At 39.9% G+C, this 17846-nt stretch overlaps 1 protein-coding gene across 4 annotated transcripts in view; it reads left to right on the top strand.

Annotated features, from left to right (window-relative positions):
- The window catches only part of NDST2 (N-deacetylase and N-sulfotransferase 2), a 130974-nt gene that overhangs the window by 52538 nt on the left and 60590 nt on the right, over positions 1-17846 (top strand). The window lies entirely within an intron of this gene.

Raw genomic sequence — 17846 nt, 5'->3', positions numbered from 1 at the left:
AACAGATTAGAGTTTAATACTTTATGCTTTCTTGAGTGTTATTTATGAAATGCTATAAAGTACAAGTAATCAGCTGAAGATGAGCAGTGACTCTTCAGGTTTTCAGGCCTGTATTATCGTTGAGGTGATTTTTTGTTGTTGATATTTTTCTTGGTACGTGCAGCTCTTTGTGTGTAAGGTTTCTGGGTTGGGGCTGGTCACCACTTAGTGTGGTGTTGCATAACCTGCAACAGGGACTGCAGAGTTCTCTATGATTCAGCTGGTAGGGTTTTAAGCAGCACAGGGTTATCTATGTTAAATTTCGGTTTTATGTTAAACCTGATGTCACTTTTCAGCAGGGCTACACTCTTTACATTCTCTAAGAGAGTTACAGGGATAGTAACATCAGTGCTTGCTATGTAAGGCTCGCTGGCTACTGTTTCAGGAGCCAAGTTTGTGCCTTTATCCAGTGTCTCTTAGTAGCACAGTATGCAGCCCCAGCACCTTCCTGCAGGAGGCTTTAGAGGATGGCACTGAGTACTCGCTTTGCAACATGTGGGCTTTGGTGCTACATTGCTTCCCCTTCATTTGTGAAAGCGTCTGAGCTGCGGAGTGCTCCAGAAAAAGTAAGAGGCACGCTGGTTGCACATGAGGGGAGCTCAGTGGTCAGCCAAACCCTTAGCTTGTTAGGTGGGCATAGCTCACTGAAGAGGGTGAATCATGCATGGCTTTAGTGAACGGATAAGGAACAGATCTGCTTCTGAGAGTATTTTGGAGAGACTTCAGCCTCAACCTTCCCACAGAATTGCCATGTTGAGAGGAAGAGGGTATGATTTCTCTTTACTGTCTTCCTCTTTGTTTCTGTACCACTTCCTTTCTTCTTTTTTTTTTTCTTTTTTTTTTTTTTTAATATTTTTTCTTTAAAAAATTAACATAAAAGTCCATTTAAAATTTTCAAAGTTTTAATAAAACAAAAGAGAGGTGCACAGGGGCCTCATTCATCACCTTTTGTCACCAGACTTGATTTGACATCTGAGACTAGAGAGAAACTTTGGCAAGTGCAATGATTTCCCGTGTGGGGGTAATAAGAGAGAAAAAAGCTGTCAGTTGAAAACAGCAGGAGCTGCATTAGCAAATATAAATTAAACAGATGGCTAAGATACTGCAGCTGTCACATAGAAGCTCCAGGAAGATATTTAGCTTAGAGCTGCAGGAGGCTATTTTAAAAGGAAAGATGAAAACAACAACAAAGCAAAGTTTAGCATGACGAAGAGACAATAGAGGCATTCAGATCATTATGTGAAACTTACCCAGCACTGACTTTTTTCCTTCACCTCTTCAAATCTTAAGACTCTAAAATTAATTCAGGATCAGCTATTATAAGATCACATTACAGATTTTCAGACAGTGGGTTTGTTTACTGGTTTGGAGCTACCCTTCTGTATTCCTGCATGAGATACTGGCTCTCACACATATCCTGGAAAGACAGAAGCAACGTGACATGCATCATACAGTTTTGTTCTGGTTGTTTTACAGCTTTTTCAAGGAAACCTTATGAAATAATTGTTTTTGAATAAAATGTTTGAGGATATGCGGTGTTAGGAGCGCTAATATTTTGGCAACGGATGCACTTGCATTTAAAGTCTTTTGCATGGTCAGTCGTAAGGTGATATTTTTTTCTGACCAGTTTTCAGCCATGAAGTGACTGCTCTTTTCCTTTGTGAAAGAAATTACAAAACTGCATGCAAGTGTGGTGGTTTTTAACAGGTGAAGGTTGTTTGGAATTCCAGTGCTGTTTTTGAGAGGCCAAAAAGCAAGTCGTTTTCAAAATACTGTATGTATAATCTTCCTCAATTAGGACTGATGATTTGTCTTAGACACCTTGTATGTAAGCAGAGACTGACATGCTGCCTTCATAGATATGTGAAGATGTGAATTTGCAAAGTAGGTGCATTTGAAGCCTGTATTTTACATTCAGAGAAATAGTGTATGCATCTGTGGTGGACTTTTTTTTTTTTTTTTTTTTAACCATATGAGAAATTCTGGATTTTTGTTTGTACTGCAATGCTCTGTGCAAAATTAGTGCATCTTCGGTTCTGTGTATTTTTTTTTCCAACTTGTGTTGTTTCTTTACCATACATGTCCCTAGGTGCAGTTAGCTATAGGTGTATACTTCATCTATAGAGATGATTTGGGAGCTATAAAACTGTCTCTCTAACAGCTAAATCTTCTGTTCCTCAGTATTGATCCTTCCTCCCATCATCCCCGTAAAGGCTGAGTATGTAAGTCCTAGCAGGCTCTGGAAGTCAGTGCAGCTCTGTTCTTTTAGAAGTAGGAAGTTCATCATTGAAATGTAAATGCCCTTCAGTAACTAAATCTTTAACCTATCCTGGACTCTTTCCTGATCTTAGTGGTTCAGGACCTAAATCATGAAGGGTATCAAAAGTTAAAAGCAACACCTTGAGCTTATTTGTGAGGTCTTGCTGAGAATGTGCAGCCTCAGCCTTCCCATGCCATTCAGGGCTGCTTCAGCTGTCTCTAAGTAGAAGCGGGCTCCTCAGCTTGTAACTGTGCATTTCTTTTATGGAGCAGCTTCATGCTTCAGTGTAGAACAGCACAGCTGTTAATGCCAAATAACTGTCATTTCAACCCAGGAAATTTCCCTTTTACCCCTACAGAAACTTTGGAGCAGTTATAAAACTTAAGAAAAGTAAGAACAACCACAACAACAACAAATAAACACCAAATGCAAAAGCAAAGCCTGAGAGTGCCTTTTGTAACAAACGCAAATGGAAGACACAAAGTTGGCCTTGAAGTGTACTTGAACTTGAGAATGATAAATGTGGGATATCTTTGTCAGTGCTGGAGGGACGTTTCTCAGTAGGTGACCTTCCGCCGGGGTCAGCCTGAGCCCTACGCCTCCACATAGTTGCTCTTAGCCTTTTTCTGCAATGTTTTAGCTAAAGTTTAGTGCCAAGATATGCTAGCAAGGCAGCAGTTCTGTGTAGTGGGAACCCAGGGCATACAGAAATGGACATTGAACCTTTCAAATTCCCTGTCAGCTCTGTTCCTGGGAAGAAACCAAAGGATCGGTCAGCATGATCAGAAGCCAAAGGAGGATGATAATGAGACAGGGATAAGAAGGCAGTAAGAGAGGGAAGGAGCTAAAACAGAGAAGTGGCTACAATGGGAAGAAGCAAGGGGGCAGGACAGCCTTATTTCTAAAGGTGGTTAAGTTCTTCTGCTGAGTATTCCAAAGGCAAGAATGAACTGTTCTAGCTGGAAGTGTAGTTACTGTCTAATACCTTATTCTGCCCTTGATCTTCATGTAAACCTTCTTCTGGTGGTATCAGGGAAGGATGTCATGGAAGATGGAAGGGTACATGGCTGCTGCTGCTGTAGGTAGAGCAAATGGAGTATGGTCTGGCCTGTGGTGTAGAGCTAGTGGGGACGTCTTTACAGTTTTTGAAAGTGAGCTGTGACGTAATTTTTCATGTCATTTAATATCTAAGTCTCAATTGATCAGGAACAGCCGCTTACGTGCAAAATGTATACAAGTGGGAAAAGGAAACACAATCCAGCTTTTTTTATGCTCTCATGGCAATAAAGGGCTTCTTAACTGAAAGCAGGAAAGCCCAGCCCTTAGTACTACAGCGTTGTTCTACAGCTTAGCAAATCTGCAAAACATTTCATGTACTTTGACTCTCATTTGAACCTTGTCAGTTCTGGTCCAGGCTTAAAATGAAACAAGTCTGTTTTTTAGGTTAGTGCTATTCTGCATGTAGTGTAGACAGGTACATCAGTGAATGAGTAAAGGTTGTGGATAAATGTGTAACAGAAATCAATAATTTTTATTATGCTTATCGTTTCAGAGGTCACATAAATAATTCTTAGGTGTTACAGAACAACACATCGAGTAGATCTGGTATGTGGGCTGTGGATTCCACAGTGCTATTTTGGTAAATATTACCTTACTGATTAATGTATTGGAGCTAGCATTTTTCTAATTTGTCTAAACAGCAGAGAAGATGGAGTTTGATGTTTAGTTTTGCTTTAAAGTAGATTTAGCTTTACCTTTCAGTGGAAAGCAACTGAATACACCTGCTTACATTTCGGAAATGAAAACATCTTTCATATGGAAAACAGATTTTCCATGTTGTTAAGATTCCTACTTCTCTTAACTGTGGCAATTTCTGTCTTTGAATTTTGAGTTCCGTTCCAGGTCCAAGTATGTCAGACCTGCATCAGTTTGTGGGAAAATATGTAGCTAATTTGTGACCAGCCACAGATTTGAGGTATGGCTCTGTGTAGTGTTACACTGTGGTGCATGTAGGTTTTCAAAAACTCTGTGCTTCTGCAGATGGGTATGTAGAGACATCCATCGAAAATAAATGCAGTTATCTATGGAAGAAAAGCCTTCCAGAGATGAGGCAGGTGAGCTTCCTTTCCCTGTGTAAGCAAGCCGTTTTGTGTTAAGAATTGCTACAGACTTCTAGCAAGATGTGAAAACACTGCAAGGCAGAATGTAAATGCACTACTGCTGGTAGCCACGGGCTAGCCAAGTAAACAGCTCAGGATAAAACTAAACACGACTAGAAAGAAAACGGCAACAGTCATTTGGGAACCTGGCATGATGGCACCTCTCCACCTTTGTTACAAGACAAATAACAGTTGGCTATTTGATGTTGCTCTAAACTCGAGTGAGAAAGCTGGAGTTTTGAATAGAAAATAAGAAGAATAATAGCACATTTAAAAATGATTGACACATGAGCTAGTTTCTTGTACCACAATCTGTGTTCTTTGCCGTCATAAGAGTCATTTCTAGGCATTCATTCCAGCATCGTTAATATTCCATTCTTTTCTATTTGGCAGAATATATCTGACCAAGGCTTTATCTTAATGCATTTGCTGCTAAGGGGATCTCTTTACAGAGGGCTCTGTTACTTCTGGCTAATTCACATGAATAAACAAATGCAGAGAATTTGTATTATGAAAGTAGTAAAAGCACTTCCTTTATCTGCAGTCTCCAAAATATGCTGATGAGAGTTACTCTTCAAGGTGTTTCCAGCATAGCTGTGTTTTGTTAAGATCCTGCAGAAATTAAACTTAGTTGCCATAAAATATCCCATCCAGTTAGATACTACCACAAATGTGCTGCTGCCAGTGCAGCATGTGTTTTTAGGGCATTTGTATTAGCTGTTCTGGCAAAATAACCTTTTTGCCTGTGTAAACCACATCTCACTAGGCAGATTTGCTAGTATAGCTATTTTAGCAAAGCCTTTCTACTGTAGAAAAGACCTTATTGATAATACTGTGAGGTTCCCACAGTAGATGAAAGGCACAATACAAAGGGCTTTACAAACATGAATTAAGCTTCACAACACCCTTGTAAAATAAATCATTCTTCTAGCTTGCCAATGTCTAGTTTCTTTTAATATGAGATGTTTTGTGGGGATAAGAAGGAAGGGTAGAAGATTCAGAGTTGGGGGAATTAATGCCCAGTAGCACTGTAGCATTGCTAAGCTGAACAAATTTCTGACCTGCTGGAATCCCCTGCCATCTCCATCTGACATTTAAAGTGTCTTAGCAAAATCAGCGTTTCAGAGTGTCAAATAGCTACTGGTTGTTGGTTTTACCTGCTCTTTGATAGTATGAGGAGTTATAATCTTCACACTCGGCAATTCTTTTTGTCCTGAAAACCTGGAGCTGGCTTTTTTGTATGTGATATTCTCATTAATACTGTGTTTAACTATGGTGTTCTACCCTGCTGGTTGGTATTAAACTATACGAGCCTGTATGAGCCTGTGTAGTAGGGTGTGAACAAGTTATGCAGGTAAGGGATCTCAAAGGGAATAGAGAGAGGAACAAAACAAGATTTATGCACAAGAATGGTTTTAAAGTCAAGTCATTCAAAAGTTAGAGCAGTCTGATGTTGATAGTGTCTATGTGGTCTTGATTCATTTTTGTGTGTTAATCATCATGCAGTCTTTAGTTACATGAACACATTGTATTTATTCCTTTCTCACCTTTTAGGGAATAAGGAACCGAAGAACTGTGCTAGGATGTAGGTTAATTTTCTCTTTTACCATTCACCAGCATTAGTTCTGAATTCAGCATGTAAACTCTTGGGGCAGGCCCATGAATTTCAGCAGCCCTCTTTTAAACACCCTGTCCTAGATTCTGTATTAATATGTCTATCAAGAATTTAAGCAAGCTGTGCAATCCTCTTTCCAGTTTAAGGCCACAGAGTGATAGTAAATGTTTTCAAAATCAAGCTACCTTTCCTCACCAAGTGTAGGGAGGGACTCACTCGAAAAGCTGGCGCAAATCCCCTAAAAGAAGGGAAATGATGGAGACATCTGGGCTGACTCTGTTCCCTGTTCTAACCCTTCCTGCGTGCTGAAGGAAGTTCCAGTAACTGTTCGCTAGTGTGCTTGATCCTCTGAGAGCTGCTTGATCTATTAGTAGTATTTTTGAGCCTTGTTTCCACAGCAACAGCACACTTTCTTTCTTTTTTTTTTCTCTCCCATCTAAAGGTGGCTGTTGCTTTGAGAATTAGACCTGTGGAAAAGCTTGGCCTTCTTGTCCCCTGTCGTGATTTCAGCTGGCACAGATCAAGAGTGGGAGGAGTGGGACTGGGAGAGAGTGACCATTGGTGGCGTGGTGTGATTATGAAGTGACAGTGGAAGGAATGAGTCCCACTTAATTATGGGTTTCAGCCTTAATAAAGTGAACGTGTTGAAAATGTTGGCTCTCTCTAAGCTCTGTGAATGAAAGACGTGGGACTGTGACATTAGCAATGATCGTTTTAGCCCTTTGCACGTGCTCTTGCAGTCATGTAGGACCCATGTCCAGTTCGTGCATGTGTTCATGCACGGTACAAAACCAGATGTACGTTCTGCTGCTCACAGACACTTTGTGTGTTCATGTCACAATAAGAAACCTAATCTAGTCTTCATCCTAGCATTGTAGGGAGGGGAAGTGTTATGTTTAATTGCTCCTCTGAAATAGGAAAGAAACGTTATGCTCTCTTTTTCCCTATGTTAAGGCATGATACTTCCTGTGGGCAGCACAGCACTTCCTTTCAAACTCAAGTACGCATACCAGTCTCTACATTTTCTGCTGCCTGGAAGACTAAGGAGCTTTCAGTTTATAAAATATTTCCATAGATCAGTTACTTGCCCCTTCTTGTTACTGTTTAGAGGTGAGTGAGAACAGAAGCAGCATATGGTTTGATACCAACATCTTGCTGGGGTTGGCTTTTTTCATCCATAGTTAAGAGAGTAGTCTCTTACATTGGTGCTTTATGGAAACCTAAATACAGTTGCTTATTTTTATTTTTATTTTTATTTTTATTTTTATTTTTATTTTTATTTTTTAGTTTGCTTCTTCCGTAGAATGCTTGTCCTTAGAACTGAACCGTCATCCTTTCATGCAGAACATATGATTTGTGGCGCTGAGCTGCTGTCTGTGATGGTTTTTGTCTCCTTTATTTCTCTTCCCTTTCTTAGGGATGTGTATGTTCTCAGGTGTGTTGTAATAAGTGCTATTCTGCTTGTAACAAGCTCACTAACTGAGTAACTTGTGGAATAATTTAAAATTATGTTTCATTTAAAATTATGTTTTGTTTAAATTTCAGGCAAGTCAATTATATAATTAATATTGAATTCTGGGATTTCCCTTCCTTTAAGAGTGAATAACTAAGGCAGTATCTGTCATTGTTAGGCTTTTGCACAGGAGAGGCCTCTCCTTGATGGCATAGTGTGGTGGCTCGCCACCATTAGTATTTTAATTCCTAGTAGTTTTGAGTAAGGATGCCAGAAATACTGTATTTCTCTCAGGCAGATTTATAAGTGGATGCACTGATTAGCAAAATCAACGAGTAATGGATAAAACCACATAATCTGAGATTGTCTTGGAAAGGCACAGTGTTTATAGCCATCTTTACAGTGCTAAGGCCAGAAATTCACTGATTCTTATCTGTATAAAATGTAAAAAGCTGTTCAAGGTTAAGCATCCAAGCCAGAAATGTCAAAGGCAGAAATTAATTAAAATACGGATTGCTTTCTAGTTATAAACACATCTGGATGTACTGTTCTTGTTAAAGATCTCATATTTAGTTCAGAAATGAAGACCATTCCAGTGCTGACCCTTTTTAAAATCAAAAATTAAGTTTAAAGTTTCAAGTCTTGTGTTGCTTGACTTCAAAACTCTTCTGACCGTATGTAGCTCTTTCTGAGTGCACACTGAAGACACCGCACATTTTAGTATAACTGAGAAGTTGTTTATTAAAAGACCAGAGTGTAAAATTCCATGACAGTTTAACATTCAGTAATTTACCATTAAGCTGCTTGACAGAAGTTAAAATTTATGTTAATACTGTCTTGATTAAACAGCAGTCATTATCACTTACGGTGATTTGGCCAAATTAGTTTCCTAGCAGATGTCTCAATAATGGAGACATCCTACTATAGCATGTCCAAATTAAGTAAAGTGTGTTGCATTAATGTTTTGCACTTATATAGCATCTATCATTTCAAAGCACTTCACACAATCGTGTTTGATATTGGAAAAATGCATTAGGTAATATTATGACCAAAGCAAATTTACACATTCAAGGAGCTACGGGACATTTTTATAACTTCAGCAGATGTCTTGTATTACAAGTTTTAATGCTTAATACAATGTAGTCATCTAGTGATTCCTTCCAGGGAACTCAGTTTATGTAGCTTGCAGAAGAAGGTTTGAGTTAACCCTTTAAAGGACAGGTGATGATAGAAGGAGACATGAAACATTTCAAACCTTTGAACTACTTCTAAGTAATCCTTCCCAGCTAGTCTTTGAATCTTTACTGCTCCTCATGCTTTTCCTCTTCCGTTTTCTTTTAAAATTGATCAACACGGAAAATAGTTGTGATTTCCCATCTTTTCCTTAACGTACTCCTTGGTGCCTACTTGCAGCATCACTTAAAACTTCTGCCATGGGTTTTGCCAAAGTAACTGAAAATTCAAGGGCAGAGAATAACTTTTACATATGCAGTGTTAGGATCGTACCTATGGGTGAAGACACGCTTCCTTAAGTCCTCACCGTTTGCTTTTACATATTTTATTACTTCAGTTTACGTGTGTAGGGAAAGCTGATACCACTCATAATTGTGCGTATGCAAATTGAAGGATTTTCTAGGTTCAATTTGTGTGCCTGTAATGTGTTTTTCCAGCTTCCATTTTCCAGCCTCTTCAGCATTTGGAAATTGTATTATAGTTGTAATGTAGCACAAAGCAGATATCTGACACACAACTCTGAACAAGTCACTGCCTAATTTTTTCTGTTCAAGAATCGGACTAATCACATTTTGCATTTACTTAATGGTTACATTTATTGATTGTGTTTTACAGATAGCATAACTGAGAGCAGACACTGAAGACAATTTGCCCAAGATCCCAGTATTTCCTGTAATTCTGGTTGTGTTTTCCTGATTTGATTTGGAATGATCCAATTAAGAAGTATATGTAATTTCATAGATGTGTGATGTATCAAGTTTGTGGCTCATCCGATAACGTTCAGACACACCATTTCCCTCCGTTGCATGCACCTGGCTGGCTTTTCTTGTAACCACAGCTCATTTTATTGCCAGTTTTTCCCAAACTTAATATGATATGGGTCACGTAGTAAGGTCAATGTCCGTGTTGTACTATGAGATGAATAGTTCAGTTGGGTGTCAGCAGTCCTTGGAAGAGTGGAGTACTTTTTTGAAGTATTAAAACTATTTCTTGCCTTTTTTTAAGTCCTTATGTAACACAAAGACAGATGAGAGGAATTTACTTAAATGAAGGATGTAATATTTCATTGCTGAAGGCAAAAGTGAAAGAAGCTGAGGAGCAATGAGGAGCAGGCAGCATGTAGGGCATGGTTTTGTAATGCTGTCAGTCATTGTGTGTGTGGCATGGAGTGCAGGAAAGGCTGCTTCCTTCAGAGAGCTGCTTGTCCTAGGCCTGGCTGGGTGTCTGCTCCAAATGCAAGCTGAAGATGTGCTGTTAGCGGCCATAACGTGATGGGCTGTGAACTGCCTATGTGGATTTATTTGCTTTACAGTGCTTCACAGCAAAGGGAGATGGCTTACTTCTTTCCCAAAGCCTGCACGCTGCGTTTTGGATTGTGAGCAGAGGGGAGGAGTGGGGCCGTGGCTGTGACAGCCTCCGCCTGCTTGGGCAGTGCTGGCTGGGGCCAGCGGGGTGTCCAGCTGGGAAGGTGGAGGAGCAGAGTGAAGGTAGGCAGAGCTGGCAGGCTGCGGGGGCTGCTCCCTCCCGGCCCCCCTTTGCCTCCTAAGTCCCTGTAGCCTGCCGGTGCACTGCCGGTGGGGAGGTGCTGGATGTGAGAGCTTGGAGTTTGATTTAGCGCTGGCACTGTGGCATTTAAAGGAAATGAAAGATGCGGCGAGTGAGAACTGGTGGGAGAATCATAGAAGCCTTTCTGAGGTATTAATGGTCCTCATAGTGGAGTCCTCGTACATTATTCATGCCCTTTGAGCCACGCTGAGCACTCTGCACTCAATGTGGTAGTAGAAGGTAAAAGGAAATTAACCCTGTAGTGATGCTTTGACATGGAACCAACGTAATAATTCTGGCAGCGTGTTGAGGGGATAGAAGGGGATAGAAAGAGGAGAAAACAGATTTCAACTCTGAACTGGGAGAGAAGTGCTCAAGAATACTCTGCAGTGAAGCAAGAGAAAGAACCCTTGAACCCGTGTATGAGGTCCTGGGGTCCCTCCATACTTTACACTCCCTTGTCAAAGTATGTTTTCCAAGTTTTAAAGGATACGTCTTGTAGCTGCGTGATGAGCTAGTCCTCTAAGCTTTCCAACTGATGCTATGGAGAGCTTTGCTGTAGAAGGCTTTGGCATGTTCAGATCGACTGTAGTAGCCAAGACTTACCAATGATTTCTGGATCGAATACCAGAAATCCATCATTCCAGTCTGGTCAGAGTAGGTGTTGCTGTGTTTGTGATTGTCTCTTTGAACGTTTTCTTAGTAAACTCCTCGTGTTTAGGATTCTTTGTTTCTGTTCCCATCCCTTCTTCCTTCTCTTCCCAGTTTTAACTTATTCCACTGTAATGTACAGCAGGAGTGTGCACAAGGGAGCTTTTAGAAGGGTTCAGAAACAGGAGACTTCTAATGCAATGGATCTATATAGGTAATTGATCGGAGATATTTGTGCTGGAGAGGTCTCTTACATCCAGCTTTTACTCACTGTCCATCCCCCAGCTCCTCTGAGGTTTCACAGCAAGTATCCAGAATGTAAAAGAGGTTATTGCAAACTAGTGGAGAATGACCTCACTCAGCAGCTAGGAGTAACTTTGGGAAGGGATTAGACAAAGTGACTGTAAATAGATGTCCTTTGCTGGTACATAAACCTTGATTTACTCTATGTACCTTTTGGAGGTAGGACTAAAATATATTACTTTGGAGGCAGAAAAAGTGAACTCGTGGTGGAAAAAGCAGGATCTGTGCCAAGTACTGGTTGACTTCTGAACACAGAACACAGATTTCCACAAATGTTACAGACTCTTTATATCCAAATTTCTCCTTTTTCTTTTCCACTTACAGAAAAACACGTTCAAGGATAATATTTTAAAAAGCCATTTATTACTTAGAGGGCTTAGCTCTGTGACTTTTAGGTAAAAGACAATTCTGAAAATTTTACCTTGGAAAGTATGTGTCTTCTGGGTTGGGGGGAGTTACTTTGTTTTTATCAGAGGCAAGAATTTGATGCATTTGCTACCTGAAAGAAATCTTAAGAATAATTTTGTTTAAAGGCTTTGCGTTGGAGTCCGGCAGTCTGGAATAAAGGGTCTCAGTGAAGAGTGTATCTCACCAGGCTCCGATTTTCAGGAGATCCTAAAGGGGTTTGGACCACAGCAATAAGGACCAGGAGGCAAATGATAAATGGAGCACAGTGATTAGTACTAGCCTGGGTGCTGTAACTGCTTCCAGGGCTCTTGAAGATACAGAAAGAAGAAGAGTGGAAAGAATAAATAAATCATTCTTGTGGGGACTTGTGAAGGTTGTACCTCTAGGACTGCGGTCTTGATTTTGCAGCCTCATAGCTGCAGGTAAAATGAGCTGTTGTGGTTTTACCCCTTTAAGGCGGCTGAACATTTCTTTTGCTGGTAGATAGCAGTGCACGCTACTGACTGCTGTTGGAATCCAGATGTTACCAATGGAAGCCTTTGGGTGACGGTTGAGAAACTGAGTTGAAAGTTTTGTCTTTTTAGGTATGCTAAGCATTTGATAGTTAAGCAATTAAGCATTTTGCCATTGGTTCAGGTATGGCATTTTCCTATAACCACTGCTGATGGCAGATAATTTTCTTAGTGTGGTGTTTTTGCTGGAATGTCAATCAGGATGTGTGATCAGTAACCAGTTGCAGTGAAAAAGATGCCAGAAGTTCCAGGAAGTTGAAGGACTTTAGCAGTCCAGGCTTTTCTACCACTTGCCTGTAATCTTATGAGGTGGAGCCTCTCAGAGTATATCTGTTCTTTGCTAATTTTGTCAATGATTGCAAAAATCCCCATATTGCTTTACAGGAAGATCTTGTCCTTCTGTAGGTAACGCTTGCAGACTCCTTATATGCTGCCTGTGTGCAAGAAATCTTCATTACAGTCTCTTTAAAGTAGCATAAGCAGGTGCAGGAGCCCTCGTGCCTGCCCCCAGCATAGTCCGTGGTTGCGGGGGTCTCCATTTACCTCCAGTGGGAGACCCATGCTTGGATTTCAGTCCAGCCTCTACTTTCTCCCATTGGCAATTGAGAATCTGCCTGTGGGGCTGCAAGGAGTAAGGTGCAAGCTGGTGGCTTGAAACAAAGGGGCTGTGTGCTTATATGTCTACTTCGCAGTCAGTAGAAGGGGGAAGAGATTAGGAAAGAAAAAGCCAGAGTCCAGGGATGAGAAAGCAGGGGAACACCACTCCTCTCTGTCAGAAGTGTGACAGGAAAGTCCTGCTCTGGAGAACAGGTAAGCTTAGCCTGGGAAACAAGGGGGAGGAACTGCAGAGCCTGGGTTTCACATAAAGCATGCTGGCTCCATTTGAGTATTCAGCATGCCTGCCATGCTTAATGATGTTGGTATTTAAATGGTTGTAAGCGGGCTTTGAAGTTAAAGCTTTGTTGAGTTAAGGTAGAGGTCAGTGTGTTGTAACTGTTGGCTGAACATTGATAACGACTTTGTGTACTTTTACATTTTTAAGCTGTTTGACCAAACAGAAATTTTAGGAGTATGATTTTTAATTGGAAATTTAATAATTTAAAATTTTATGTAGTAAAAATCAGTGAATTGCAGAAGGCTGGTGGTTTTTTTCTCTATCCATAGTATTTTTCTTCATGGCCTAATTGAATGTATGACATGAAACTCTGAGGCCTGGATTTTTCCTCAAACATGCAGAGAAGTGTGTATTTATGTTTTCAAACTTTGAACCATACTTGTCAGTTGTTATAAAGCAAGGAAATCCCAGGCGAAAGGGATGTGTGGAGTATCTTCCTTTCAAACTGTTGTACAGACATAATGGCTATGCCTGGGAAACTGGTATGGAGCAGCACTTCACACTGCAACCCCTGCAGGCACTGGCAGCAGTGAAACAGGAGAAATTTTTAAGAAGAGTATCGGTATAGACAAGCCCAGCACTGCTTGGATAGAAGGAATCAGTCCAGAAGATTTTATCTTCTGCTTAGGGTTGCTGTTCCTGGCTTATGTCACACCTCCTCGCTGTTCTCCTACCTTGTAACTTCCAGCACTGCTTTCTCTTGCGGGTGAGGCTCCCTTCCCTTGTCTTTGTTTTTAGAGGCTGTGTGAGAGACAGCAGCAAAGCATCTAAAAAGCACATGCAAGTGTATTGCCTGTGTTGTCTAGAGCTTTGTAACACTTGGGATGGTGATTGCTGGAGGCACAGCTCCGCTTCCCACCTTTTAAGATACAGCTGAGTGGAGGTTGCACTGGTATGGAGAGGCCAACATGGGTTGAAAGAACAAATACAAAAGAGCACTCCAGTGTGGTTGAAGTGGGGAAAAAAATTTCTCCACTGTTTGACAGGAATATTTTTACATGATTGGTAGGGAAAACTGCTCTCGTATCTGTATTTTTGTCTATATTCTCAGGGGAAATCTGCTTTCAGATCCCTGTAATTTGTGTATCTTCCTATTGGGACAGTAGAACGTGTGAATGTAAACCACCGTTGGTACTGCATCTTTTGTCATCTGTCTGTTCCTTCAGCTGTAAGCAGTCCTTCCTTTGGCTCAGAGGCTGCAGTGAAGTGTTAGTCCTGAGGATGGCAGTGCCCTGAGCAGCCTCACCTAGGATCCCCATCTGCCCAGAACCTTTGTTGTGTCAGAAGCTTTGATTCTGAGGGAGAACATTGGTGAGCTACCTTTCCACCACCCTCAGTGACTTCTGTTTTGGGTCTTCTTGTAACAGGATGGCTTCAACATGTCTATTTTCAAACCTGTGTGCATCTGTACATAGTTGGGCCTTTTCAGCTTCTCCAGCAAGAAGCTTTGTTGCTGAACAAAGAGGCTAAACCCACTCGACTGTTCTTGTCCAGAGTGGCAGCTTTAAAAGGGTCTCAGGTATGTCTGTCCTTATTTGTTAGTTACGGCAGAACTTCTAAGGTTTTCAAATGAAGGATAGGAGCAGCTAGGAAAAGAATATGGCTTCTAGGTTAATGCTCCTTTACTTATGTGAGAATTTCAAGGAAAAGCATAAAGGATTTGTATTGGTAGAGCTGTCTGAGACGTCTTTCATACTCTATCCTTTTATACTCTGTAAGATTCAGAGGACTAGCCAGAAAGTGATTGCTGCTGAAATTTTGCTGATTGATTTCCAGAGTTGTTGAAATATTTAATATACTAACAGGGGTAATGGAGAGCTCCTCCATTACTAGTGTGTCTGTCTGAAACAAGTCTCTTACTTTAACCATCTTTACTGCTCAGGTATATTTTGCATTCGAAGGTCATTTCTTTCCAGCAGAGTGGGGTGAACATAACGCACTGCTGCTGCTTCTACACATCCCTCCTTCACCTTGTCGGAGACACGCTTAACGTGATTTAGGCAATAATTCTGTTGCTAACTCTCTTGGGTGTTTCTAGTTCCTACTTGCTCTCTAGCATCTTAAATACTAAATCCAAAATTATGTTTGTGTATTTGTATCCTGAGAGCGGTTTCAGTTCTGCAGTTTTTTGTTTGTTTGTTTGTTTTGTTTTCTTCTATACCTTTACTGCAGTGGTTGAGGGAGGGCCCTTTATATTTTGGTTCTTATCTTGCATTTTTCACTGTGGGCTTGCTGAATACCTACATCCACTGTTACGGAGAATGCTTGCCCCCAAATGGAGCACTCCAGCATTCTCTGGAAGTAGCAAGGTTCGATGAAGATATTCTCTGTTGACGTCCCATTTAGTCTTTATAGCTCACGCTTTTCCTCAGAGACCCCAGCCACTTTGTTTTCGTACAGTGTTTAACAGGTTTCACTGTTCTGTTAGAAGCATTTTGGAGTTGTGAAACTCAAACTGTGTTTTCCCATGTTTATATAGTCTTTCTTCTGTAGAGCTTAAGTGAAAAAAACTTCCTTTTTAATCATTACTCATCACTCAAGCCCATAATCTGAATCAGTGTGGAATTTTACAGGTAGGTCCATGTGTCTGGACTGTAACTATTTTTTCTTTATGTTACGTTTCTAAGAGAAGAAATCACATCTAGGTCCTCAGTCTCTTGTCTCAGTAAATGCTGCGTTTCTGCTGTCATCGCCATTCAGAAACCTGCTGCCAAGATCACTTTTCTGACACATTGTTTTGATTATATTTCTTTATACCCTACTACTATTCCTCATCAAAAAATATGTAATAATTCTTCCTTTTTGTGGTACCGTATAGATTATTTTTTCTCAGGTCACTGATAACAGCCTCCACCCCTAACTTAATAAACTATCGAAGTATCATCCTCCCCTGTGGCTACTCCTGCTCAGGAAGGTCTCTAGAAATGTTCAAAATACATACCAAAAAAAAATTGATTCAGAAAAGTTAGGCCCCTTCTCCTGATGTCTGTTGCAGTTTTTTTTACCTATGTATGTGCCTGTTTTCTCCCTTCTTATCCTTAAACTAGATGCTTTTTTTTTTTGTTCTGCATTTGTATTGCACACTTTGTAAGGCTTTACATCACTGTGGCTAGTTTTTCCTGCAAAAGAAACTGGTAGTGTTGTCTCCTCCACTGCTTGTAGTGGATCAGAGCATCTGTCCATCAAGACTCACAGTCCTGCTACTGACAGCCTCTTACTGTTTAAGAAAAAAATTTTGTAGAAGGTGATTAAATTACACTTTTCCTAGATGTTTATCATGCATCTTCAGGAGTAGAAAAAACTCTTGTGCCTTAAAACTGGAGAGTTTCTGTGCTTCCTGATGTTCATTACGATTAATTCAAATATGTTTATTATATATTCATACTTTTATATATACTTTTATACTATTATATATTCATACATATATATTCATACTTTTCTCAACATCAGTGCTAATGTTATGGTGAGCACTACTGGCTAATTTTGTATGATGTGAAACTATATCATCTCAAATCAGACAAATTTTTGCCTCTGAGTTTCACTGTGTATTCCCTTGGTCTTTTATTACAAATACTAATTAATCGTTCTTAATCAGTCTAGTTTCTTCTCTTGACTGTTTAGGGCTTTTTAATGTGCCTCTTGAGCCTATTCCCTTTCTGATTTTGAGGGAGAGGGAGCATGCACAAACAGACTTCAGATTAAAACTTTAAAGTTAGACTTTAGATTGGTTTATTTATGTTATTTTTTTTCATTAGCAATTTCAGTCCATGACTTCAGTGTTCTGTTGTTTTAGGATGAAGAGGTAGGAAGTGGCCAGTGTTTTCACAGGGGAGAGAGCATATTAATTCTTGTGCTACTCACATTTTCATTCCTCATATGCATATATATAAACTTAATTAGCATTTTTACTGTCACTGCTTATTAAGCACACAGCATACCTTCATGAAGGTGTCTATGTGTTTTTTTCCTTTTTTATGAGTTAGTAATTCATCTATGACCTTTAAAAAAAAAAAAAAAAAGTATGTGTGATTATACTTTCCACATTTTGGTACTTTGCTTTTATTAACCTTAAATACAATATGCTATTGTGTTTCTTCTTTGATTTGTCTGAAGGTAATACATATGTAAATTATTTTTTGGATTACAATTGGCTTGTATTGCCAGAGTACATACAGTCCTCGTCATAGGTCAGGTGCAAGCTGCTTTGGGTACTCTTTAAATGCATCAGACACACACCAAAAAAAAAAAAAAAAAGTAATAATAATAATAATTTCAACTCCTTTTCTAGCTAAAGAAATCGGGTTTATTAATCTAAACCTCTCTGTGCCATCATCTGTGTTGCCTCAGAGCACAGTGTTTGCTAGTTCAAGTCTTGAAAATCTCTTCCTACCATCAGTTTGGTTAGATCAAATAGATAAGTTTGTCATTCACCAGTGCTACAATTTTACCAGTTTTTGTTGGCAACTTGCTTTATGTCAGTGCTGCATGCCATTTTTACTGAATTTTTATATTCTGCACTTTGTATCATGATTTGTATAATTTGAAAGTTGTTTCCCTATGGATTGGATTATGTTTTTCGCTTAATAGAAAATGTTTTTATTAGACTCTTTGTAATCCTCTACACATAGCAAATCTTTTCCTACCTCATTAATGTGATGTATTCTGGTTTATAACTCACTGTGATCACAGTCTAGTGGCTTCTGTCATTCTGCTGTGCTTCAGTCTCGCTTGTTGTATTATTTTCTTCTTACATGGCAGAGTAATTTTCTGGCT

This window comes from Aythya marila (assembly GCF_965140915.1).
Source record: "Aythya marila genome assembly, chromosome: 7".
Lineage (NCBI taxonomy): Eukaryota > Metazoa > Chordata > Aves > Anseriformes > Anatidae > Aythya > Aythya marila.
Note: the sequence above shows the minus strand (reverse complement) of the source record. Positions and strands in the feature narration are given on the sequence as shown.